At 41.0% G+C, this 25,832-nt stretch overlaps 1 pseudogene; it reads right to left on the reverse strand.

Annotated features, from left to right (window-relative positions):
- Positions 1-471: 471 nt before the first annotated feature.
- LOC135203837 (integrator complex subunit 8-like) lies at positions 472-22,440 on the reverse strand (annotated as a pseudogene).
- Between the last annotated feature and the right edge of the window lie 3,392 nt (positions 22,441-25,832).

Below are 25,832 nucleotides of genomic sequence, written 5' to 3' on the forward strand. Positions count from 1 at the left end.
AGAGATGAGAAGATGATGATACAGACTTCTTATGTCATCAACATGAAAACAAAGTTCAAGACTCCCATACTATCCTAAATCACTTATACTATACCCTATATTATAATACTTACCGCTTTATCTCTTCTTTGTATTTCTCCTCTCTTTTGATGCATATTGATGATAAATTCTATAAGTGTGACATCCCAAAGGCAGCAATAATATGCATCCATTGCATCAACAGAATTCCTTTCCTGGAGACATCTTAAAGCAGTGCTGTAGTCTATCTTATCCAAAAATTGACAAAGTATGGCAGCCTGTTGAAATTTAGAAAAAAAAAATCACAAAGATGAGTAATGAAATGTACTTGCCATACATTACTCTCAAGTCCATCAATACCCTAATCAAATATGTGTTTACCTAGGTAAAAGCAGTTTTAAGACTTTAAAAGGCCTCAATGTAAAATACTCCAATACAATACATATACTCTTACCTGTGTATAGCAATTCAGTTCATGCAGCATCGAATCATTCTTCTAATAATTCTTTCTGTCAATACTGACGAATCAACACCATTATCGTTGCGTAAATAATCAGTGGCAACAAACACAGCAGTTAAATAGCTGGCTAAAGCATTATGATACTGTCATTTATATATGCAAGATCTGCTGCTGACAGATGCCATGAGGTGCATAAAGAAGGATTTGTCTGTAAAGCATAAAGAAAGAAAAGAATAACATTGCTACCAATATGAGACACGTGACAATAACACATGTATTCCAATGACACTTTAAAGTTTGAAAGGTCAACAAAAACTATTTCAATATGTTTAACTATCAAACTTGTAATCATCATAATACTACTATGTATTATACATTGTCATATATACTCATTAATTACATACAACACTGTATTCCTATTCATGTCCCAAATGTTCAAAAGTTCAACAGTCCATCAACATTACTGAAGTTTAAATAACCTGAAATTCTAATGAGCTATAGCAAGCTTACATAAGATGAATGAAGCAGTGCTCTCATAATAACTATGGTATACCTTTAGCAAACTAGTATAAAACAAATTGCAAGGCATAAATAATGCTTCAGAACGTGAAAAATGTCAAAGTAAATCATGAAAACAATTATTAAAACTTACATATGTTCCAGTAGGATAGAGCTTTAGTGCATGATTAATGAGCCATGTCAAAGTGTCCTTTACACAATCCTTTGAGGCTGAACTGAAAATCAAATTGTTACTAATTAGAGAAATCACATTTACACTAAATGAATATTGTCAGTTTATATTTAACAAACTCCTCTTTATGCAATGCTACACATATATTATTTACTTCATAATTTTTATATTTGTTGAATTCTAAGACTAAAGTAAATTTTCCAAGGATAAAAAACTTTCTGAAAATGATATTGTTATTATACAATAAAGTTTCATACATACTTACCTGGCAGATATATACATAGCTAAGACTCCGTCGTCCCCGCACGAAATTCAAATTTCGCGCCACTCGCTACAGGTAGGTCAGGTGATCTACCTGCCTGCCCACCCTGGGCGGCGGAAACTAGGAACCATCCCCATCCCCGTTTTTCTATCATTTTTATTTTTTCTCTCTTCCACCTGTCTCCTGCGGGGAGGCTGGGTGGGCCTTTAATTGTATATATCTGCCAGGTAAGTATGTATGAAACTTTATTGTATATAACAATATCATTTTCATACAATCAACTTACCTGTCAGATATATACATAGCTGATTGGCACCCTTCGGTGGAGGTAAGAGACAGCTACTATATGGAATAGACAGGTAAACAACATATGTTGTAGGTATAAATAAAACCTTGGTTCCTACCTGATAGGTGGTAGACTTCGTGGTGTTTGCCCAGTAGTCTGCATCACCTCAAGAAACTTTAGCGAGATATATGATCTATGGCCAAGAGTTCTTGTGGGTCTGCCGATGGGGTCTTATACCGCTTACTCGGCAGAGCAATAAAAGGACTTTGTCAATGGGTGCTGATCCACTTATATTGACAATACACCTTATGAAGGAGCACACAACCATCCCGACCACCTGATCCTAACCATATGTTAGAACTAAGGATGTTCCGAGTTATCCCCGAACTCGTCACAACAACCGTAACTCAAAACCACTACGCACACATACATATTTTCAAAAAAAAATTTATACTCATCTAATTGGATATGACAAGATTCTCTTACTGAACAACATAGACGGCCGCCCGTGCTAAACCAAGTCCTCCATTGTTCGAAGAGACTCCAGACCATATCCAAAAAAGAAGAAAAGTATATACATTTAAGGATTGGTGTCGGCTCCCGTACCCAGATCGTATCCGCCGATACGAAAGGACCTAGAGAAAAACACTTCTCATATGACACACGAACGTCTTTCAAGTAATGAGATGCAAATACTGAGTTGCATCTCCAAAATGTCGATCTATGATGTTTTTAAAGCGACATATTCTTATGAAACGAGAGACGTCGCTACAGCTCTCACTTCATGAGCTTTTACTCTCAACAGTTGTAACTGTTCGTCAGGACAGACCTTATGAGCGTCTGTAATGACGTTTTCTTACAAAGAATGCCAGCGCATTCTTGGACATCAGTCTTGTGGGGTCTTTTACCGCGCACCAAAAGACAATTGTCTAGAGCCTCCCATCTGATGCTTTCTCTGAAGGTAGAACTTCAGAGCTCTAACAGGTGGCATAGAGACCTCTTCTGCTTCTCTGCCTACGAGACTCGACATGCCTTTGACTTCGAATGACTTAGGCCAGGGGATTCGTGGGATTCTCGTTTTGTTTTTAGCTAAAAAACACATGGTCTTAAACGAGCAAATAGCTGAGTCTCCCTTGAATCCTACTTTATCCTGCAGAGCATGTAATTCACTAATTCTCTTTGCCGTAGCTAAAGATAATGGGAGGAATAGGCCATTTTCTGGTGATGTCTCTAAAACGAATGCCAGATGATGGAGGTTCGAATCTTTCAGATGAAAGAAACTTGAGGACCTACGTCTAGGTTCCAAGTTCGGAGGTACTGGTTCCTTCGACTTTGAAGTCTCAAATGACCTTATAGAATCGTGGAGATCTTTATTATCTGCCAGATCCAATCCTCTATTCCTGAATACAGCCGAGAGCATACTTCTGTATCCCTTTATTGTGGATACGGCTAGATGAGATTTTTCTCTCAGGAATAGCAGGAAATCAGCAATTTCCGCTATAGAGGTAGTGGGAGGAGGACAACTTCTGGATCTACACCACCTTCTAAACACCTCCCACTTCGATTGGTATACTTTTCGTAGTGGAGGTTCTGCGTGCTCTCGCGATCGCGCTTGCCACTTCGCGAGAAAAGCCTCTCGCTCTGACAAGTCTTTCGATAGTCGAAAGGCAGTCGAGCGAGAGCGGGGAGGTTTTGATGGTACCTCTTGAAGTGTGGTTGTCTGAGAAGATCCGTTCCTTCTTGGTAGGGATCTTGGAAAGTCTACGATCCACTCTACCACCTCCGTGAACCAATCCTGGGCCGGCCAAAGGGGGCTATTAACTTCATCCTCGTCTCCTTTGACGCCACAAACTTTTTCATTACTAAATCCCAGGATTTTGAATGGGGGAAAAGCAATATACGTCTACTCGAGACCAATTTAGCAGGAAGGCGTCTACCATAAGTGCTCTTGGATCTTCACGACCGAGCAAAAGACTGGCAGCCTTTTGGAAATGAATGTTGCGAAGAGATCCACATGAGGAGTCCCCCACAGTGACCAGAGATCTATACACACTTCCTCGTGTAGGGTCCACTCTGTATGAAGGACCTGGTTCCTCCTGCTGAGTCTGTCCGCCCTCACATTCTTTACTCCTGTACAACCTTGTCAGCAGGGAGATGTTTCCTGTGAGACTCCAAAGCAATAGGTCTCTCGTCAGTTCGTAAAGGTAACGAGGAGTGAGTCCCTCCCTGTTTCCGAATGTAGGCAAGTGCGGTGGTGTTGTCCACGTTTACTTGCACTACTTTGTTTGACACCAGAGGTTTCTAGACTCTTCAAAGCCAGATGCACGGCGAAGAGCTCTTTGCAGTTTATGTGCCAAGTCACTGTGCTGGTTCCCCAGGTGCCTGACACCTCTTCTGAGCCTAATGTCGCTCCCCAACCTTTCTCCGACGCGTCGGAGTACAACACTAGGTCTGGGTTCTGTGTTTTAGAGAGATCCCTTTGTTCTCTTCCAGAGGGGGCAACCACCACTCAGTGCGATTTTATCTCCACTGGAATGGGAAAAACGTCCGAAAGTTGTCCGGTTTTCCAGCTCCAAGACTTATTCTTGAGGAAGAATTGAATGCGGACGTTAAATGCAGTCTTCCTAGTGGGAAGAACTGTTCGAGCGAGGAAAGGGTCCCTAGAAGGATCAACCATTCCCTCGCCGACGTATGTTCCTTCCCTAAGAAGAGAGAGACTATCCGCAAACCTTTTGCGATTCTCTCTTGCGAAGGAAATACTCGAAAACCCCGAGAATCCATTCCGAATCCCAGATAGACTAGGTCCTGTCTGGGGGTCAGCTGAGACTTCTCGAGGTTCACGAGCAATCCCAACGCTTGATCAAATCTAGAGTTAACTTTAGGTCCTCCAAGCACTGTCTCTCTGATCTGGCCCTGATGAGCCAGTCGTCCAGATACAGAGAGATATTTACTCCTTTGAGGTGAAGAAACCTCGCCACATTCTTCATCAGGCTTGTGAAGACCTGAGGAGCTGTGGACAGGCCGAAACACAAGGCTCTGAACTGAAAGATCCTTCCCCCGTCATGAAACGGAGGTACTTCTTCGATGAAGGGTGGATCGGGGACGTGAAAGTAGGCGTCCTGGAGATCTAGAGACACATCCAATCTCCTTGTCGTAATGACGCTAGGACTGAAGCAGAAGTCTCCATGGAGAACTTCTTCCTTCGAACAAATTTGTTCAGAGAGCTGACGTCCAGTACTGGTCTCCAGCCTCCCAAGGCTTTTGCAACCAGAAAAAGGCGATTGTAAAAACCCCGGGGAGTTTTGATCCAGTACTAGTTCTATCGCTCTCTTGTCCCACATTTGTCCACCATCGATCGAAGAGTATCCCTCAGCACAGGATCCTTGTACTTGGCTGATAGTTCCCTTGGTATTGACGTTAGGGGAGGAGTGTTCAGGAAAGGGATACGATATCCCTTCCTTATGATAGCCACAATGAAGACGCGTCTGCGTTTATCAGTGTCCAGGCCTCCACAAATCCCAGGAGCCTGGCACCTACTGGTGCTTGGAGGAGAGAATCTTCATTTTCCCTTTTTAAAGGGACGAAAGGCAGACCTACCTCTCTTCTCCGGAGCCTTCCTTCTTGCGGAGGGTCTGGAGGTCGGACCACCTCGAAAGGGCTGAACAGATGTACTAGGTCCTTTCTTGTCAGATGCAGAAACAGTTTCTTCTTCCTTGCTGACTGCGTCAGAAGATCCTGAGTCGCCTTCTCAGTTAAAGAATGCGCAATGTCCTTCACTAACTGAGAAGGGAACAAAAAAAAAGTCAGAATAGAGGCGAATACAGTAGAGCTGCCTCTGAGCGTGTGAGACTGCCTTGGTTAAGAAAGGCCCCATATACAGTCCTCTTCTTTAGAAGACCTGCTCCAAATAATGAGGAGATTTCAAAAGAGCCATCCTGTACCCCGCTTTTTGTCAATACAAGACAATATTGCATAACAGGGCTTCAGGTTCGATTCCTTCCGAATCATGGGCTTTCTTGGACATCACCCCAAGGGACCAATCTAAGAAGTTGAAGACTTCCAATACATGAAAGAGTCCCTTGAGGAGATGGTCCAGTTCAGAAATTCCCCACGTAATTCGTGCCGAATTGAGACCTTGTCGACGTGAAGCGTCAACTAAGGTCGAAAATCTGCTTCCGATGTAGAAGGGAGAGCAATACCCATATTCTCTCCCGTCTGATACCAAATGCCTCTTTTACCATCTAATCTTGCTGGAGGCATGCAGAAGACTGTTCTCATCAAGTCTTTCTTAGACTTCATCCATGAGTCTAAGGATTGTAAGGCCCTCTTCATCGAAATGGTGGGCTTCATTTTGAGAAAAGACGAAGGCTTCTTCGTCTTAGCACTCGAAAAGAGAGAGCGCGGAGAAGGAGGAGCGGCAGGAGTCAACTCGTCTCCATACTCCTCAAGAAGCAAGGTAGTCAAAACCTTGTAGTTCGACAGTCCTTCTCTTCCCTGATATTCATCATCCGAGTTTTCTTCCAACTCGGGATCTACATGAGTCTCCGCTCTCCTTTCCGTACGTTCCTCTTCTGGAGGAGACAAACTCCTAATAGGAGAGGGGCTAAGGGAATGATAATCTTTCCTCTTTCCCGCTTTATTTAAAAGCCTTGGAAGGCGCCACAAGCTCAGGCTTCTCTTTGAAAATTAGAAGACGCTTTCCCGCTTGAATGACGCTTCCCGTTCGCCAAGCGTCCTGGCTGACGTCTCTCGCTTACTTGTCTGCTGACGTCTTGATGACGCTTCGCGCCTGGAAGACGCTCCGCTCTCCAAAGGCGTCCTACTTGGCGTCACAATATTGGTCGGAGCGTCACGTCTATGAACAGTTTTCAATGACGCTTCATGTCTAAAAGACGTCTTACGTCTCTCTGGGCGTTACGAAACTTTCGTAAGCAACGTTCTCGCTCTCGAACCCGAAGCTTCTGTAAGATGTTTAGAAGCTTCACGTCTGCATGACGCTTCTCGTTTAGCAGGGAGAGAGGACGAGACTTCTTAATTGGAAGCGCCACGTCCTTCCTACGAGGCGCTAAAACTCCCACTAGAGAGGACAGTTGCTCTTGAACTGCCATAATTATTCTCCTTGACGCTTCTCCCACGTCCACTGCATGACGCCTTTCGTCATCACTCGGGGGAGAAGTAGGAAAGGGTACTTCTGCGTACTCGTCAGGTGACGCTGACGCCACCTTCGCCTTCTTAATAGAAGAGGGAGCGTCATCTGAGAAGTGCTCTGGGCTCGAATCTATTTCAGGTTCTTTCATATGACGCTTCAGCGGTCTCGACAAGTTCGACTCCTTCCACCCTCGTTTAGGTGAGGGAGAGGGAGAGGACGAGAAACACTCACGAAGGACGCTTTTCCTATAGCGCCCTTGAGCAGCCTGCCACGAAGCAGAGCTAGCTGAAGGGACGTCTGACCGTTGGGGATTCCCCACGACCTCCTTAAGGCTTTCGACTTTCCTTCTCCTCTGGGCATGGGAGCTTGGAAGAGGTCTAGGCCTGGGAGCGTCGCAGGACGATCAAAAAAAACGCCCCCTCCACAACACTGGGAGAACTCACTTCACTGTAATGCTCACTTTCACTAGCCTTACCTTGGAAGTCAGCCATCTTGGACTTCATGTCTCTAATTGTAGCTTTCAGATTGGCGATTTCCGAGGCCGAATCCGAAAGAGCACTCTGAGAATGAGATACATGGAGGGAGGGAATCTAAATCATAGATTAGAATATTATCCGTGAAAGGCTCAATAGGCCTTGAACTCACCACCTTTCAGACGTCTAACCCTATCTCTCTCTAACTTCTCAAATAAGAAGTCAAAGTCTTCCACTCTTCTGCATTTAATCCCTCGCATTCCTTACAAGTATTATTAGCAGAACACTGAAACCCCCTACATTTACGGCATACAGTGTGAGGATCAAACCGAAGCTTTCGGTATCCTCACCCTGCAGCCTACATTCACACACATTCTCACACTCACATTTGAATCAGACATACTGAGAAAAAATCCAAAAGAGTAATTCCAAAAACAGTCACCGTAGCGAATGCCAAAAACACATCCAGATACGTCACCAAAAAGCCGAGAAACGATGATCAAAGGATGAAATATGAATCTAAGTCAGGAGGTAATAGCAACAATGTTGATACCACCGGCGACAGAGAAAATATGATAGAAAACGGGGATGGTTCCTAGTCCTGCCGCCCAGGGCAGGCAGGTAGATCACCTGCTACCTACCTGTAGCGAGTGGCGCGAAATTTGAATTTCTGTCGGGGACGACGGAGTCTTAGCTATGTATATATCTGACAGGTAAGTGATTGTATGAAATTGAATATTACAAAGTAATTATCAACAGTGACAAACCCTTTCTCAAACTGATTTAACATATTTTTGGTAATGACACAAATATTTTTTTTTACAACTTGTTACACCTACAGTTAACAGTTATAGAATCACATTAGTAAAGTAGTATTATTATGATGCAAGCCAACTGATTCACAACCTTTACATTGTAAAATTAATGAATCATATGTTTTTATTTGGAGTGACTGCTAAAAAAGATTATTAATCCCCAATGCCTCTGTACTTTGACTTGCAAGTCTTTTTATGTTTGTCTGATATACTACATCTCAAGATATACTGGATAACAAACTGTCAGTCACTCTGGTTCTTTCTTATGCGATTAAGTAATTTGCTTTTGAAGGTTTTGTAGAAACTTACATTGAATAAGCAGGTGGGGGCCACATGGGCAAATGATCAATATGTATTTCATGTACTGGTTCTTCATTAAGGATATTCAGGACATGTCCAAGCAAAGATATGAGGATGGAGAGACAACTTGGCTCGACCAAATTCCCAAGGAATCTAAAAATGAGCTTCTGTTCATGATACCTGTTGAGGAAATAACAATTAATACTTGTTCCAATTTTCACTAGTTTTGCCTGCAAATAATTCTCATAAGTTTATGAAATTATTGCCAGTGTTATCATATTTGCACACACCAAATATTTTGACTACGATTAAAAGTCAGTAACTATCATCATAACTATAGTTACAATTTAATATTCTGCGAGACTAAAATTCTTAACTTAAAAAAGTGCTGGATACAACACAATCTTAAAAACAAAGCACAATCTTAAAATCTCAACATACACAACCTGAAAATCAGAATATAAGTGCAATAAGAATGAGAACTGAAACAGCTATGTTCTACATACAAAACTATGTATTTCTAAACATCTTATAAATATCATCCTTTAAACTGCAAGATACTGTAGCAATCAGATAAATTAAATCTCAAATGTCAGTGCAAACAAAAGAAAGTTTCATATACATAAGATACTGTTAGTAAGTCTACTCTGATCAACTTTTTTTTTTATCATCTCTTTCAACTACTGCAGCCTTGGTCAAACTGAAGAATAAGGCAGTGAGTTTCAAAAGGCAATGAATTTCAAAACCTAGTCATCTAGAATTCATGTAAAGTATCTTGTTGAGGAGTTATTTGCTCTCTGCCAAATTATTTTCAGAGTACTGTTTTTAAAATTTTCTCTATAACATCACACAAAGCCATAAAATGCTTAATATTTGGTCAAAGGACGTAAAATCTGATTTTAAGTACCAAAAAGCAAGTTACTACAACATTTTGTGCAGTGGCCCCGGCAAAACTGCCACTGAGACAAGGATACAAAAGGTAAAACATCATTGACACTGTATATGATAACCAGTATAAAATGTCTGCTCATAGCACTAAACCTACAGATATTTTCACAAATTCTGTTAGATCAGCCTTAATCATGAGGTACAGCTACAGATGAGCCAAGCACCTTAAGCTCATACAAGGTGGTCCTAATATAGTTTATTACTGTCAGGCCACATGCAAAAGTATCTGCATACATTACTCTCTCCTTTAAAAAAATGTAATGGTACTGCTCTCATCTGGTTTTTGGTCACTTTGGTCCCAGTTTTTGATGGTGGGACATATTTGTCATTTTATGTCTCTAAGAAAACGAAAATTCACGAAGCTCTGTGTACCAGAACCATGTCTTTTCACAATACTACTCCATGCTGAACAATGGTTAAGAGTTTTTTTCTGAGGGGTCAATGATTCATTTTTCTCCACTGATGAGTTTTTTGTTTTTTTAGCTCTGCCATTGAGAAACGAGCTAGGCCCTGAGTTCCCAGCACACCATAGAAGCGAAAGCACTCTCAATCCTCCTTTCACAGGTGAGCAATGAGGAAGGGGGGGAGGGTTAAAAGGGTTTTTAGTTTTTGCTTTTACCTCATTGGCCTTACTGATATATGCATCAACATAACTCAATATTGACGTCAGCATAACTATGACTCATATGGCTATCATTTCACTATAATTTTGCTTTTCTGAAAAACTAAAATTCTCAAAAATTATCAAAAGCTATACCTGTGACTGAATTTTAACTTGACTCAACTCTACTAGAGGTGTATTTTATGGCAAGACGTCCAATTTCCTATCTTTAAATGACCGAAAATAAATTTTTCATAATACTAAACATGTTAACCCAAACTAACAGAATAGAATTTTCTTTTTTATTTTAATTCTTCATAATAGATTCAGCCACATGAGACTACAACTTTACCTGAATCATGTTGTCGCTCCACTGCAGTAGTCTGCCCACAACTGGAACGTTTGTGCTGTAAACTCGTGCTCAATATCTCAACCACTGTCAACAACAATCACCATTAAGAGGGCTGTCTAGTTTAGGAGGGTTACCTTATTCTACTGATAAATGGCTATAATATTCATAACATGTATAAAGAACATCATACGTACATCACTTTTAGCACCCCAAGAAACAATTTTGATACCTATTCATTTTTCACTGCCTTTCAGTTTTAAATATCAAATGCCTACTTCTCAGTTATTAACTGTTCAACAGAGATGGAACTGATAGGTACAAAGCCCTTGTGAAGTTCTTCAAGCAAATACAAAAGAAATTCAATCACCTGAGCTACATTTAAAAATTTCAAACTTTCTATTTCATCAATCAGTGTGTCTGTGATGTTTCAATGATACCAACTACAAAATTGTAAAGGAGTGACAAGTTGAAGTTTAATAGGTTTTGTTTGGATGTTGCAGGCTTCTCATATTGGAGCACAACCATAAACTGAAGCACTTATATCACTTGGACCATAGTTTCAAGACAAACTGAGGGCAGAGAATTGAAGCTTTGGTGCTACTGTCTAGTGTAGGTGGGGAAAAGTTACCATTAATCAATACTAATGGTAATTATCGTAATTTACAATAACAAACTATGTTTTGTGCTGCCCAAGTAAGTATCATATGTTTCAATTTTTGTAGGTGGCAGTGGGAAATAACTCATAAATACAATACAAAAATGATATTGTTATAATACAATAAAGTTTCATACATACTTACCTGGCAGATATATACATAGCTAAGACTCCGTCGTCCCCGACAGAAATTCAAATTTCGCGCCACTCGCTACAGGTAGGTCAGGTGATCTACCGGCTGCCCTGGGCGGCAGGACTAGGAACCATTCCCGTTTTCTACTCATATATTTTCTCTTCCACCTGTCTCCTTGCGGGAGGCTGGGTTGGGCCCTAATCGTATATATCTGCCAGGTAAGTATGTATGAAACTTTATTGTATTATAACAATATCATTTTCATACAATCAACTTACCTGTCAGATATATACATAGCTGATTGGCACCCTTCGGTGGAGGGTAAGAGACAGCTACTACTGGAATAGACAGGTAAACAACATCTGTTGTAGGTATAAAATAAAAACCTTGGTTCCTACCTGATAGGTGGTAGACTTCATGGGTGTTTGTCCCGTAGTATCTGCATCACCTCAAGAAACTTTAGCGAGATATGTGATCTATGGCCAAGAATTCTTGTGGGTCTGCTGAAGGGGTCTTATCCACTTACTCGGCAGAGCCTGAAAGGACTTTGTCAATGGGTGCTGATCCGCTTATATGACAATACACCTTATTAAGGAGCACACAACCAATTGCTCCGAGTTACCCCCAACTCTTCGCAACAACCGTAACTCAAACCAAATTGCACACGCACACAATAATTTTTCAAAAAAAAAAAAAAATTTATCTATAAAAAGATATCACAAGAGTTCCTTACTGAACGGAAGTGACTGGCCGCTTGTGCGGTATCTGCACTTGTTCAGCAGAAAGTCTAGAACTATCTATTAGACTTAAGTAGTAAAAAAAAAAAAAATTAAGGACTGTTGTCAGCTCCTGTACCCAGGATTGTGCCCGCAGACACAAAAGGACCTAAGGAAAAACATTTTCATAGGTCAACACGCACGTCCTTCAAATAGTGAGAAGCAAACACAGAATTACATCTCCAATATGTCGCTTCCAAGATATTCTTCAGTGACATATTTCTCTGAAAAGAGAGAGACGTCGCCCACGCTCTCACTTCATGAGCTCTTACTCTCAGGAGTTTTTAAAGAATCATCCGTGCAAGCCTTATGAGCGTCTGTAATTACGTTCCTGACAAAAAAGGCTAAAGCATTCTTAGACATAGGTCTTGATGGATCCTTCACTGAGCACCAAAGACTTGTCTAGAACCTCCCAACTGTTCCTTTTTCTGTAAGTAAAACTTTAACGCCCTTACTGGGCAAAGAGACCTCTCCGGTTCCCTGCCGACGAGACCCGATAATCCGTTTTACCTCAAAGTTTTCTCAGGAGGGATTCGAAGGATTTTCATTTTTCGCCAAGAATAATTCCTTGAAGGAACAGATGGCTGAATCTATATTGAACCCGACTTTGTCACTAAGGGCGTGTAGTTTCACTAACTCTTTTCGCCGTCGCCAGTGACAAAAGAAATAAACATTTTCTCGTTATATCACGAAACGAGGCCAAATGTAGGGGTTCAAATCTCTCTGAAGCCAAGAACTTCAGCACTACGTCTAGATTCCAGTTAGGGGGAGAAGTAATCTTAGACTTCTTGGTCTCAAAAGACCTAATCAGATCATGTAGATCTTTATCGTTTCCCAAATCTAGGCCTCTATTCCTAAAGACGGCCGATAGCATACTCCTATAGCCCTTTATCGTGGCTACGGAGAGCTGCGATTCTTCTCTCAGAAATAACAGAAAAATCAGCTATTTCTGTTACAGAGGTACTGGAGGAGGACAACTTCTTCGACTTACACCACCTTCTAAAAACTTCCCACTTGGATTGGTAAACCCCGGATAGTGGAAGTTCTCCGGGCTCTAGCGATCGAGCTTGCTGCTTTGCTAGAAAAGCCTCTCGCTCTGACAAGTCTTTCGATAGTCGAAAGGCAGTCAGAGCGAGAGCGGGGAGGTTTTGATGAAACCTCTCGAAGTGTGGTTGTCTGAGAAGATCCTTCCTTTGTGGGAAGGGATCTGGGGAAGTCTACTATCCACTCCAGTACCTCTGGGAACCACTCTTGAGCTGGCCAAAAGGGGGCTATCAGGGTCATTCTTGTCCCTTTGGAAGTCACAAACTTCCTGAGCACTTGCCCCAGAATCTTGAATGGGGAAATGCGTAAACGTCTACCTGAGACCAATCTAGCAGGAAGGCGTCTACTGCTAGAGCTCTGGGATCTTCCACTACTGAACAGAAGACTTCCAGTCTCTTCGAGAGGAACGTGGCAAGAGGTCGACATGAGGAGTCCAAACCCCCAAAGAGAACCAGAGATTGCGGCAAAACGTCTGAGTGGAGGGTCCATTCGGTATGAAGGACCTGGTTCCTCCTGCTCAGCCTGTCCGCTCTCACGTTCCTTACTCCCTGACACGAACCTCGTCAATAGAGAGATGTTCCTTTGCGATGTCCACAACAGCAGGTCCCTTGCGAGTTCGTAAAGGGCATACGAGTGAGTACCTCCTTGCTTCCGAATGTATGCCAGAGCGTTGTATTGTCCGCATTCACTTGTACTATTTTGTTGCACACTAACGGTTCGAAGCTCTTTAGAGCTAGGTGTACAGCCAACAGTTCTTTGCAGTTTATGTGCCAGGACACTTGGAGAGCATTCCAAGTGCCTGACACTTCTCTCTTTCCCAAAGTTGCTCCCCAACCTTTTTCCGACGCGTCAGAAAACAATACAAGGTTTGGGCTCTGTATTTCCAGGGAAGTACCCTTGTTTTCCCTCAGTGGGAGTAACCACCATTCTAGATGGCGTTTCATCCGATCTGGAATGGGAAAACTGTCCGAGAGGAGTCCTGTCTTCATGTTCCACGAACTTCTGAGGAAAGAACTGAAGAGGACGGAGATGAAGTCTTCCTAGATGAAAGAACTGTTCGAGCGAGGAAAGGGTCCCTAACAGGCTCAACCATTCCCTCGCCGAAGTACGTTCCTTCCTTAGGAAGAGAGAGACTTTTCTAAAACCTCTCGCTAGTCTCTCTTGAGAAGGAAATACTCGAAAACCCCGAGAATCCATCCGAATCCCCGATAGACCAAGTTCTGGCTGGGGATCAGTTGGGACTTCTCGAGGTTCACGAGTAATCCTAATGTCTTTATCAGGTTTAGTGTCACAGTCAGGTCCTCCAAACACTTTTCTCTGACTTTGCTCTGATAAGCCAGTCGTCTAGGTATAGAGATATACTGATTCCTTTCAGATGAAGCCATCTCGCCACATTTTTCAAAAGGTTCGTGAAAACCTGAGGCGCCGTAGACAGGCCGAAACACAAGGCTCTGAATTGGAAGATCCTTCCCCCCGTCATGAAACGGAGGGTACTTCTTCGACGAAGGATGGATCGGGACGTGAAAATAGGCGTCCTGGAGATCCAGAGACACCATCCACTCCCCTTGGCGAAGAGCCGCAAGACTGAAGCAGAGGTTTCCATGGAGAACTTCTGTTTCTGAACAAACTTGTTCAGAGCGCTGACATCCAGAACTGGTCTCCAGCCCCCGAGGCTTTCGCAACCAAGAAAAAGACGATTGTAAAACCCTGGGGAGCTTTGATCCAGCACTAGTTCTATAGCTCTCTTGTCCCACATCTGATCCACCATTTGTTGAAGAGTATCTTTCAACACAGGGTCCTTGTAATTGGCGGACAATTCCCTCGGAGTTGACGTCAGGGGAGGATTGTCCAGGAAAGGAATGAGATATCCCTTCTGAAGCACCGACATCGGACCAGCGTCTGTGTCGATGAGAGACCAGGCTTCCGCAAATCCCCGGAGCCTGGCACCTACTGGTGTTTGGAGGAGCGCCACTTCACTTTCCCCTTTTAAAGGGGCGGAACGAGGCTCGACCTCTCTTCTCGGTCGTTTTCCTTTTAGCGGTAAACTCTAGTGGGAGGGCCTCCTCGAAAGGGCCGAAACAGGAGTAGACACCCCTTTCTTTTTCTCCCACCATCACTGGTCTCTTCTTCCTGGAAGATTGCAGGAGAAGATCCTGTGTCGCTTCCTCCGTCAGAGATCGGGGAAATATCCCTCACCAGCTGTGAAGGGAACAGAAAATCAGACCTAGGGGCGAATAACAAAGCTGCTCTTTGCGAATGTGATACTGCTTTCGTCAAGAAAGCGCTAAAAACAGATCTCTTCTTCAAGAGACCTGCTCCAAATAAGGAAGAAACTTCCCCTGAGCCGTCCTGCACCGCCTTGTCAATACATGACAAAATTGCAAGGAGTACGTCCGGTTCTAGCCCTTCAGGGGCATGAGCCTTCTTGGACATCACCCCAAGGGACCAATCTAGGAAGTTAAAGACTTCTAGAATGTGAAAAAGTCCCTTGAGGAGATGATCCAACCTCTGAAAGACCCCAAGTAATCTTAGCAGTGTGAAGACTATGTCTCCTGGATGCATCTACCAGACTGGAAAAGTCAGCTTCAGCTGAAGCTGGGAGTGTGAGACCCATATTCTCCCCAGTCTGGTACCAAATCCCTCTCTTGCCCGTGAGTCTAGCGGGAGGCATGCAAAACACTGTCCTTACTAGCTCTTTCTTAGTTAGCATCCAGCTATCCAGCGATTGCAGAGCTCTCTTCATAGAAATCGTCGGTCTCATCTTCAAGAAAGCCGACGATTTCGGCGTCTTTAGAGCATGAAAAAAGTGAACAAGGCGAAGGAGGAGCGGCAGGGATCAATGCATCTCCGTATTCCTGGAGTAGGAGAGCTGTCAAAACTTTGTAGTTAGACAGTCCTCTTGCCGTGAGACTCTTCCTCTGAGTCCTCTTCCAAAATCGGATCAGAAGGAGAGGCCACTTCCCGTTCCGGGTCTTCCTCTTCAAAAACTCTCTCTACGGGAGACACACTCCTAATAGGAGAGGGGCTAAGAGAGTGTAAAGAGCTCCTATGCCTGGCTGGCTCTTCGTACTTGGCTGGCTCTTCGCGCTTGGCTGGCGCCTCGCGCCTGGCTGGCGCCTCGCGCCTGACTGGCGCCTCGCGCTGCTGGCGCCTCGCGCCTGGCTGGCGCCTCGCGCCTGGCTGGCGTCTCGCGCCTGGCTGACTCCTCGCGCGGCTGGCGCCTCGCGCCTGGCAGGTGTCTCGCGCCTCTCAAAGCTCTCGCGCCTGACTGACGCCTCGCGCCTGGTTGGAGTCTCGCGCCTTTCTGGTGCCACATCCTTGTATGTCAGATGCTTGTCTGGCGCCTCGCGCTTGGCTGAATTCTCATGCCTGGTTGTTACCTCGCGCTCGGCTGAAGCTGCTGGTCTGGCAGACGTATCCTATCTGGGAGTATCCTCTCGCCTGTAAAAGCGTTTCTCGCTTGTCTGACGCTCTAATCCTAGAAGACGCTTCTCGTCTGTAGGACGCCTCGCGCTTGACTGGCGCGACGCGCTTGTCTGGCGAATCAAATCGTCCAAAGAGTCTCTATCCGAGTAATTCTCAAAAGACTCACGTCCCACAGGAGCCTCACTCCTGGCGGGAGAGAAGGAAGACGAGTCTTCTTGACCGGCAGTCTCACGTCTTTCTTACGAGGAGGATCCTTCGAAAGGACTCCTACCAAGGCGGATAGCTGTTCCTTCCGCACCGCCAAAATGATCCTCTTGGAAGCCTCTCCTGCGTCTTCTTGAACGGGAGAGGGAGACCTCGAAGGCGTTTTGCCCACATCATGGGACGTCAAAACCCTCTTCGCCTTCTTGATGGAAAGGAGGCGCTTCTTCCGAAAAAGCGTTCTGGCTTGAATCCAACACAGGATCTCTCCAGTGCCTTTTCAGGGGCCTGGACAAGTCCGAATCCTTCCACCCTCGTCTAGGAGAGGGAGAACGCGGACGAAGAGAAGCACTCTCTGAGGACGCTTTTTCGATAGCGGTCCTGAGCAGTCTGTCTATATACAGCACCTGCTGAAGGGACGCCTGAACGGGGGGATTCTCCACAACCTCCGTACGGCTTTCGACTTTCCTTCTCCTCTGGGCTTGGGAGCTTGGAGAGGTCTAGGCCTGGGAGCGTCGCAGAGACGGTCAGACGCCCCCTCCACAACACTGGGGACACTCACTTCATATAATCACTTTCACAGTCCTTACCTTTCATGGTAGCCATTTTGGATCTCATCCTGTGAAGAGTAGCCTTCAGTTCAGCAATTTCCGAGGCCGAATCTGAATGTAAAGCCAGTGAGGGCCCTGATACAGAATCATAATTAGAGAAGAGTTAGAATTATCCAAAGGCTCAATAGGCCTTGTACTACTACCCGCAATCTTAGATGCAGCCCTTCTGACTCTATCCCTTTCTAACTTCTTCAAGTAAGAAGTTTAGAGTCTTCCATTCCTCAACATTCAACCTCTCACACTCATGACAGGTGTTAGAAATAGAACAATCAAAACCCCTACATTTGCGACATACAGTGTGAGGATCAACCGAAGCTTCGGTATCCTCACCTTGCAGCCTACATTCACACACATTCTCACACAAACATTGAATTAGACATTCTTGAAGAAAAATCAAAAGCAGTCCAAATCCAGTCCACAGTAGCGAATGCCAAAACAACGATCCAGGTACGTCACCAAAAGTCCACAAAAAGATGATCAATTGTCTAGAAAAGCGAATTCCAGTCAAGAGGTGCTAGCAACGATGTTGATACCACCGGCGACAGAAAATATATGAATAGAAAACGGGAATGGTTCCTAGTCCTGCCGCCCAGGGCAGGCCGGTAGATCACCGGACCTACCTGTAGCGAGTGGCGCGAAATTTGAATTTCTGTCGGGGACGACGGAGTCTTAGCTATGTATATATCTGACAGGTAAGTTGATTGTATGAAACTATATAATCTATTTTTATGCAATATTTATATTTAAATAGCCAAATGCCATAACTAGCTATAGTATATAAAATATTAATATATTACTTCTACTAATTTCACTAGTTTTTTTTTTATTATACAGTCCTTTTATCATAGGCATCAGAATAAATATAAACTTGTCAAATTCAAAATACTGATATATGTTCTACAAAGAACTGTGAAGCTAAGACTTCTCTAATAATCCTTCCCATGAACTCATCATCAGCATATTTTATGTAGCTAGGTCATACATTTTGTCTCCAACTTACCCACATCCCAAAGTGCAAACCACACATTTTGTTGGTATGTTTTTTCTCTCAAAGCATAAGCAGTGGTTGCTAATGGCTTAACTAAGGACAGGAGAGGAAGATGACTGGGTAGTGATGTTTTCCACTCAACAAAGTATTCCATTCTCCAGGCATTCAGCATACATCACACACCTTTAAAAATAATCCAGAACTTTAAACTTTAATACTGACCCTACTTGCATCAATTTTTAGCTACAAGATTCAGTAAAGCTGTAGTCAACGTATAGCAAACTTTTTTTTTTTTATTACTAAATACTGAAATTACAGGATTTACCATTTGGTAATACTTGTCCAGGGTACAATACCATCCCGATTATTATGGGCACTTAAACACTGCCTTGCTTCATTGGTAAGCTCTTCCATTACAGAACCTAAAAATAAAGAGACAAACTCAAGATTAACAAACAATATTTCTGACCTTCAAGCAAAGAACTCCAATGCAGCCATTCATAATCTATAGAGATTAAAATAAAAATAAGCTCCAGCAACTCACAACTTTAAAGTACTACACACACAGTGTCTGCAATCATTCTGCAAACTTTTCATAAGTAGTTTTATTATCAACTTTTCCTAATAAATGTCATGAACAAATGTAGATAGAAGTGTAAAAGTCACACAAACGACTTGAGGAAATTGTAGAGAGGGACTATCGCACCTCCAAGTCCTTGCAAAACATGGAACCTCCTGTGTGAGCATATGATTGACAGGTTTGCATATGGTATCTTTAAAATATAAGAAATTGGTGTTTTTTTACTCATACATTACAAAATACATATAAAATTATTTTCCATCATGCATAAGATCTTTTTATGTAATACAACACAAAAAAACAAAATTAGCTTACTTTCAACGCAAGGTAACTGATGCAGGCAATGCTGAATCTTAGTCATGAGAACCATCCACATAAGCATTTTGCATAACCTTGGCATTTCCCTCCCTTGTAGCTGACTTCCATGTTTGCTGGCTTCCTCTAGCAACTCTAGAGCACTGCCAAAGCTCTGTAAAATAAAGGAAGACGATGCTCTACTATAAATCATTGGCTCTTCACCCTGGCACCTCTGCATAAAGTAAAATTAAGATGAATCTAGCCAACTCAGTTCAACTTGAATATATAAATGAAAGACCAACTTAAATTGATGTGGAATTCTATTCTCTTGTTACAAGGATCATGGAAAAGCTCCTTATACCACCTCCATTGTTTGCATCTCATGCAAGGGCTTCTGTTTACTTTGGTCTCATACCATGTGACAGTTCAACTTTTTATGCTATCTTGGCCCAAGATTTCTTGCTTATTTAAGAATAAATCTTTCATGTCAGAATCTTGAAAAGTCAGTCATTAGTGACCTGGTTCTCATAATAATAACAATAGTAGGTTCAGTCTGACTCAAATACAGAGTTCAACTATCTCATAGTGAGGTAAAAGTAATTGGGCTGAAAGTGCTTGGTAGTTTCAATATCACACAAAACACAGTAATGAAATATCATATGCATTCTTACCATATATAAAATATTCAGCCAAAAAAACTATCACTCATTACTAATTTACCTCTTGCTACCTTAAATTATGGGAATGCTAAACCTTTTCTCATAACAGTCTTTGAAATTTACATAATACACTCTTAATAAAAAAATCTCTACAAATGATATTTTAAGTAAAACTACCCTGCCTAGCAGTTAAACTGTTAAATTATAAAACTTTAAGGCCCCTTTTTCCTACTGTCCTAAAAGGAGAAATCACTGACCTTGGCTTGTAGAAGTTCCACAGCTTTTGCAATATAAACATAAACCAAATCTCTTTGAGGGCACGGTGGTAGTTTCATCAGCGTGTTATTGATGGGAATTGGTACATCCCACTGAAAGAAAAAATATAAAAACCATGACTAAATCACCACAGGAACAAACAGACAACATGTACATACTGTACTCTACTTACCTTTTCCACCATAAGTAAAGCAGAATCAGCTAAAACATTCTAAAAAACTAAGTTTTAATGTTTAAAAGCTTACATGGCAAAAACAGTTTGTAACTTTAAGAGAACTTCAAGATTCCATATTCATATAATTTTAAATTTAACTCCAAGAAAACTTTTACTTTCCTCAACGCTAAATATAATTCTTTAAAGTGCAGATACTATATCCTAAGTTCTTAGCCCACTGTACATTTTATCATTCAGTTATTAGGGTGTTCTGAACTTTTATATTTAATCACAAAAGCCTACTGATTTCTGGCAGTGTCATACAAGGGCATGACACTGCAGCTGTGTCTTCATCTAAGTAACATTGAAAATAAGAAGCTGTGTCTTCATTTGAGTACATAATACAGAAAATAAAAGCATTCTTCTCTTCATTTGAGTAACAGAAAATTTCAGCGGCTGTCTCCAACTGCTTCTTCATTTGAGTTACATAGAAAATAAAAGCAACTGTTTCTTCATTGAGTAACAGAAAATAAACCGTCATTTGAGTGACGTAGAAAATAAAAGCTGTCCCATCATTTGAGTAACACAGAAAATAGCAACTGTTTTCTTCATTTGAGTAATAGAAAATAAAAGTAGCTGTTTCTTCAATTGAGTTACATAGAAAATAAAAGCAACTGTTTCTCCATTTTAGTAACATGGAAACCAAAAAAACTGTTTCTTCATTTCACTAACATAGAAAATAAAGCTGTCCCGTCATTTGAGTAACATAGAAAATAAAGCTGTCCCGTCATTTGAGTAACATAGAAAATAAAAGTGGCTGTCCCTTCATTTGAGTAACACAGAAAATGAAACCACCTATCTCTTCATTTGTGTAACAGAAAATAAAAAAAAGCAGCTGCCTCTTCATTTGAGTAACATAGAGTTTCTTCATTTGAGTAACAGAAAATGAAAGCAGCTGTCTCTTCGAGTAACAAAAAATAAAACCGCCTATCTCTTCATTTGAGTAACAAAGAAAATAAAAGCAGCTGGCTCTTCATTTGAGTAACAAAAAATAAAAGCTCTCTTTCATCTTTGCTCATGTACAGAAAATAAAAAAAAGCAGCTGCCTCCTCGTTTTAGTAACATAGAAAATGCAGCAGCTGGTTCTTCAGCTGAGTAGCAGAAAATGAAAACAGCTGCCTCTTCATTTGAGGAACAGAAAATCTCTTTGTTTGAGTAACATAGACAATAAAAGCAGCTGTCTCTTCATTTGAGTAACACAGAAAATAAAAAAATTATGAATAGTGTGGAACTGCATTGCATAAATAAGCACCATGGTTTGTGAGTACAGATATTCAAATTTACACAATGACATCATCCTTATGACTATCCACAAAGCACATGATCCACTATCATTCCTGAATACAACTAAGTTCTAAGTCCTACAATAATCATAATTTACTAACCAACCAGCCAATAAAGCTCGTTAACTTCATGAATATATGACAAAATGAAACAAAGAGGTGTTAATAACCACTAAGTTTAGAAGATCCAATTTTGAAGGATTTTTGTTATTACAATAATATCTAAGGGAAACAAAATCTCAATAAAATTGTGATGATTAACATACCTTGACATTTAATTCTGGAATTTCCTGTTTTGGCATGTCAGGCCTTGGAGGTGATGCATTTTTATAATGCATCACTGCATCTTTCAAAACCTCCGGCTTATATGAGTGAATGAGGTCCCATATGATGTCATTTATATCATCTGCATCCACTAAAAAATTCATGGAAAAAGGCACAAAATTTTAAGATGAATATCACTTAATGGTTCATTTTCATTCTCTCAAAAAAATCTACAGTGACACGATCATGATCACCTATGTATGTACTATTGAAATATGTATATGGACAGTCTCCAAAGTGTGTTACAATGCTTCAAATACGAACTATAACAATAATTTGAAACGAATGAAGGAGAGAAAGTATACATATGTAAAGAACAAAAAGAACATTAATGAAAAGGAATAAAAATATGTGTGAGGAAAAAAATTATCACAGAAATACCACATTATCACAGAAAACCAACAAATTCAGCTTACCCGTCACTGGCTCATCCAAAGACATTTTAGAGGTTGAACTTCTAGCATCTTCATAGTTTGGCCACATATCTAATAACTCAGCCTTGGTAAACAGTACCCTCACAGAAGGATGTGTCGCAATAGCAGGAACAAGTGAATCAGGAATCTTCCCTTCAAGACAACAGTGTCATAAGGAACATGCGAATTCTTTCTTTCTGTTCATTGTTCAGCGAGCAAATCATACTCCCAATAGTCTGAAATTTCACTTGGCAAAATTACTCATACTACAAACAATACCTAGTAGTACTGAATTCTAACCCAGATTTATTCATAAATAAATTGCTTATATCATACTCACATTATATTAAAACATCATCTCCAACTTTTAAACATCTTGAAGTTTGTAAATCTCCTACACTGTTACCTCTCAAAGCAAAAAATCATCATACATAAGAGACTATCTTAAACAGCTTCACTAATGCCAATATGTACTAGTTCATTCTGAAATGTTGCATTTTTTAACTGAATTAATGTTTTTTAGCAATATAAAAGGCAAGCATTCTCCTAAAGTTTTCCTTAAGTTGATAGTTTACATGACTGATTATTAAAGGTACACCTTGTGAAGAAAAGTATGAAACGCTTCAGATTAAGAACATTTATAATTCTGCAACAGGTTTTCCTAACAGAAACCAACACAAAAAACACTTTCGCAAATAACACTACAGTTAATGACACAAGTATGGAAAATTTAAAATTATCAAAATCCATAGAAATAAATTAAACACACATACATATAAACAATTAGAGAAGGATGCATACAAAAAACTAACAGTATGGTTCTGACAAACACAAAACTAAAATACAAATGACATAACTAAAGTATCAATTAGTACCATGACCAGTAGCATTTTTAATTTCAACAATTTCTTATCACTCTCAATTTTAGTCTACTAACCTGGACTAGGAGTTGTATCGCTGGTTTACCAGACTCAGTTAAAGAAATGGGTAGGTGCTCTGCCACAATTCCCCTTCTAAAACACATCGAAGGGCATTTAATGATTGTACCTGTTAAAAACAAAAAATTTAGTGCAAAATCAGTATGAAAAATTGAAGAAAAAAAATTCACAATGTAACTAATACTTGAACTTCCTCTTAACTGAAGGAATTTCTTACAACTTCTTAGTACAGATAAGGAATTTCTAGTCCTAATGTGAAAAACTGGTCAAAATATAGAAACAACTGCTAACTCAAAATGAAATTATATAAATATTTAACTGAAGATTTATTTTCTAAATACTTATCTCTCCATTATATAGCTTTTCCTTCCATGCCAGTGGTAGTTCAATAGATTGAAACTAAAAACGAAAGCACTGGGTTTTCTATGAATATCCGTCTTCTATACATCTCACTTCCCCCGTCCCCAATCAGGGGACTAATAGGTACAAACACTCATAGCCAGTAAGTCCACTTCTGTCCACTTTGAAGGTGGGGAGTGCAAATTATATGTAATGGTGAGGTAAGTATCTAAGAAAATAAATCTGAAATTACGTATTTATATTTCTGAAATAACCTTACCTCTCCATTATATAGCCGATTCCCACATTTGATAAAAAAAAAAGAGTAGGCAAGTGGAATTCAGAACAACCTTTAAAAGCTAATTAGAAACAAAATATTTTGTACAAAAATACGTCTTTGTTTACCCAGTGAATTCAATTCATCAGCTATTACTACCGCCTAAGGAGGATTGTCACTCGGCACAAGATCCTCATCATGAAGAAACCTGAGGTCTCTTTGGAGGGTAACCCCTTCAGTAGGGGTGGGGTTACTATGCTAAAACCCAGCAGAGCCAACAGTGGATATCTAACAAGTACTGTACAAACGTACAAAAAGGTATACTAGCTCTAATACTCAACACTGAGTACCTCCCAGCTTCCCAAAAACCACAACCAGTAAGCCCAAAAAGGCTACTGATTAATTCAGGACATAATTTCCCATGCACAAACCCATGAGGTGTAACATAGCCAATACGTACAAGATTACCGTGCACTAAGTGACTTCAATATCTTATCAAAGGTTAAGTTCTTCCAAATTTATAAGATTTAGCCACTGCTCACTTGTCAATGGCTTACCTTCCATTCAAGATAGAAATTAGCATGAAAGTCCTTAACCAGAGACCTAATAAAAAAGACATTACATTCCTATTCTTCAGAAGCTCTGGTTTCTGAATCATTATTCACAGAACCTTTACATCAGGTTTAATCCTTTAAGTACAATTCCAACAATTCTAATGTTGTTACTGGGCCCTAGTGACTCCAGGATACGTAAAACTTTAGCAAAGCCTACCTTATCTGAATATGCTTTTCTCTCACTCTTTAGCAGTGGCTAAGGCTACTGTGAAGTTTCTATAGAAACCTCTTTATAAGGAGCTTTATAAGCCCAAAAAGGCTACTGAGTTAATTCAGGACATAGTTTCCCATGCACAAACCCCATGAGGTGTAACATAGCCAATATACGTACAAGATTACCGAGCCACTAAGTGACTTCAATATTTTATCAAAGGTTAAGTTCTTCCAAATTTATAAGATTTAGCCACTGCTCACTTGTCAATGGCTTACCTTCCATTCAAGATAGAAATTAGCATGAAAGTCCTTAACCAGAGACCTAATAAAAAACGAAATTACATTCCTATTCTTCAGAAGCTCTGGTTTTCTGAATCATTATTCACAGAACCTGTTTACATCAGGTTTTATCCTCTAAGTACAATTCCAACAATTCTAATGTTTGTTACTGGGCCCTAGTGACTCCAGGATACGTAAAACTTTAGCAAAGCCTACCTTATCTGAATATGCTTTTCTCTCACTCTTTAGCAGTGGGCTAAAGCTACTGTGAAGTTTCTATAGAAACCTCTTTATAAGGAGCTTGTTCCAAATGATTCAAAAGGCAACAACATAATGAACTGAAAAACTGCATAGAGATTCCAAGGTATAGTATGTAGCAGAGACTCCACCTTAACATTTTGAAAGATATCTAGATATCTTTGTCCTCAGACAAAACCTACAGCCAAAGCCAACAAGGCTCTTGAGTCCAAAGGCTGCTACCAAGAAGTTTCCTCACGCTTGAGAAACAACAGACACCTAACCATGTTGTTTATAGATTTATCGGTGACGGACAAAAACCCTAAATGTGGGACCACTGGTGCTGGCAGAATCAATCAGTAGTTCTTTCACAGCACTGAAAATGGCATTACTACGAGATCCTGCCCAAGGTCACATGAACCATGGACCATACCACATAGTCATCTAGTCACCTGTCACTTGTGGGATTGTGATGAAACCTTTTATCTCTATCTGCTTGCACCCACCACTGGAAACCCAGCCTTCCCTAGTCACCTGAGGTAATCAAAGTCATGAGATACCTTACACATTTGCCCTAATACATTGATGACTTCCTGAAAGAGAGCAAAAGAGGAAAGGCATTACAGTCTAGATCTAACCAAGGAACAGCTTGGTGTCCCAGCCCAAGCTAGAGGATCTTGCACTGGTAAACAAATAATTGCAAAAAGACTCCACTACTCTCAAACAGGTCAATAACAAGGGAACCCCTGGAAGTTGAGCC

The sequence above is a fragment of the Macrobrachium nipponense genome, chromosome 44 (assembly GCF_015104395.2).
Source record: "Macrobrachium nipponense isolate FS-2020 chromosome 44, ASM1510439v2, whole genome shotgun sequence".
Taxonomy (NCBI): Eukaryota; Metazoa; Arthropoda; class Malacostraca; order Decapoda; family Palaemonidae; genus Macrobrachium; species Macrobrachium nipponense.